Source organism: Octopus bimaculoides, chromosome 11, assembly GCF_046866305.1.
Source record: "Octopus bimaculoides isolate indiv1 chromosome 11, ASM4686630v1, whole genome shotgun sequence".
NCBI lineage: Eukaryota > Metazoa > Mollusca > Cephalopoda > Octopoda > Octopodidae > Octopus > Octopus bimaculoides.
This window is the reverse complement of record NC_142938.1, coordinates 62417924-62420423: the sequence shown is the minus strand read 5'-3', so window position 1 is coordinate 62420423 and position 2500 is coordinate 62417924. Positions and strand designations below refer to the sequence as shown.

At 37.4% G+C, this 2500-nt stretch overlaps 1 protein-coding gene across 1 annotated transcript in view; it reads left to right on the top strand.

The window, feature by feature from the left end:
- LOC149133374 (deoxynucleoside triphosphate triphosphohydrolase SAMHD1-like) overlaps positions 1 to 2500 on the top strand; it is a 38696-nt gene that overhangs the window by 16563 nt on the left and 19633 nt on the right. The window lies entirely within an intron of this gene.

The following is a 2500-nucleotide window of genomic DNA, read 5'->3' as shown; positions in this document are numbered from 1 at the left end:
AAATACTAGAACTGGGTGCCACTGCATAGTGCCAAGGACTCCAAATCTTCCATCAAGATATAGGACAAGATACTGCAATAGCCTGGGCTTCAGAGGTCCACAGCTCTTCAATATCTACCCGAAGGACCTGAGAGACCTGCATGCGGGTGATGTAGGCATCTTCAAAATAAAGCTGGACCTCTTCCTGTCAAGTGTCCCAGATGAACCAACTTCGCAGCAGGAGGTGCAGATGAGGGCAGCTGCATCAAACTCTCTTATGCACCAAATGTCAATTCCTGAAAAGCATTCGTGAAATAAGATTATGTAGCAACAGCAAATGGCAGTGCCCAGCATGGCCACTGCTCGTGAGCTGAAAGTAGATAAAATAAAATAAAATGAAATAAATAGAATAAATAAATTACATGGGTCATGTTCCACGTAATAGCCTCTTCTGTGCTTTGATGCCCGTGTTGATTGAAATGTGGGATCTTCTACTGAGCCTGTCTATCTATCTATCTATCTATCTATCTATCTATCTATCTATCTATCTATCTATCTATCTATCTATCTATCTAACCCACTCTACAGCCTAATCACCACTCCAGTTTTAGATTTGGCTCTCCACCCAGCGCGATTTTACACCGATGTCTGACATTGAATAAATAGTTGTAAACAAGTGTCGCTGTCATACAAGCAGTATCGTTTGATTTCAATATTAGCCATGGAGAGTTGGCAGCATTGGGCCATAGAAACTCTGCCGTAATAAATTTCGTCCAACCCATGCCAGCATAGAAATTAAAATGATGAAAATGATGACAATGGCTCATTTTAGAATCAGCAATATGGCTATGAATTGTAAATTTGCACGAAGCGAAATTTGCACCGTGTGCTGTGTTTTTGGTGCGAAACAAAACCAGTTGCACATCGGAGTTCATCGTGACAGTCGTGAATTCTTACTTGGTGGTTCACACTGAAGCGGCTCAAGGATTAAATATCCAAAAGCCGAAACCGGGGTATGTGGATATCCTAAAGTGCATAATATACGATTTTGTGCTTTTGAATGTATTAATTCTGTCCGTTTTCCTCGCATACTGTTTTTTTCTGTTATCTTGGTGCTGTACGGTGAATTAATTAAAACTTTAGCTCTTATTTCTAGCAGGTGTACAATTTTAAGCATCATTGCGCTTCGTGTAAATTTATATATATACATACATGCATATATTATATATATATATATATATATATATATATATATATATATACACATACACACACACACACATACATACATACATACATGCATACATACATGAAGAAAGTCTTTGACAGGGTTCCCTGCTCCATTATCTGGTGGTCAATCCTCTTCTTACTCTTCTTCCCTTTCCCTTTCACCAACCTTCACCTTTTTAGCCTTACACCCTAGGATGTCATAATACCAGGGAACACCTACTTGCGAACGCAGAGAAGCATGCTTGGACAAGAGGCATATATATACGTTTATATGTAAGTATGTACAAATACATATGTATATATGCATATATATATTATTTGTATTATTATATGAATGAAGGCCACGCATCCATTTCCAAATGAGTTTTATCTTAATAATTCTGATGTGATTGTATTCTATACTATTATTCTATTACTCTTTCGTTTTCCTCCCTTTTTTCTCTGCTCCTTTCTCTTTTTACTTTTATCTCCCCTTTTCTCCCTCTCGTTTCTTTCTCTATTGCCCTTTCTGTAATATTTTCCTCTCATTTCGCCGTTCTGTCTGTCGCTCTCTCTCTCTCTCTCTCTCTCTCTCTCTCTCTCTCTCTCTCTCTCTCTCTCTCTCTCTCTTTCTCCTATGCTCTCTCGTGGCTCCCACGTGACCATCGGTTATCTTTCTTTCTTTTCCTAAGTGAAACAATAAAATCTCTATTGTAATGTGAGATAATAGGTTCAGTTTTAATAGTTTCACTATTAATACTTTCACTATGTATATAATATATATAGTGAAACTATTCTCTTACGTTATATCTATCTATCTATCTATCTATCTATCTATCTATCTATCTATCTATCTATATGTATATATATATATATATATATATATATATATATATATATATATATATATACGCACAAACACACACACATTTACATATATATACATCTATACATTTTAGCCGTTTGGCAAAACACACTGTTAGAATAAGTATTAGGCTTACAAAGAAGAAATCCTGGGGTTGATTTCTTCGACTAAAGGTGGTGCCCCAGCATGGCTGCAGTCACATGACCGAAACAAGTAGAACAATAAAAAAACTATGCCATTTTAATCCGAGCAGCGCCGGGTATCTCTGCTCACACACACACACACACACACACACACACGCGCGCTCACACATACACACACACACACACACACACACACACACACACACACACACACGCTCTCTCTCTCTCTCTCTCTCACACACACACACACACATATATAGAGAGAAAGTGATTGAGAGAAAGATAAAAGATAAAAAAGAAAAAA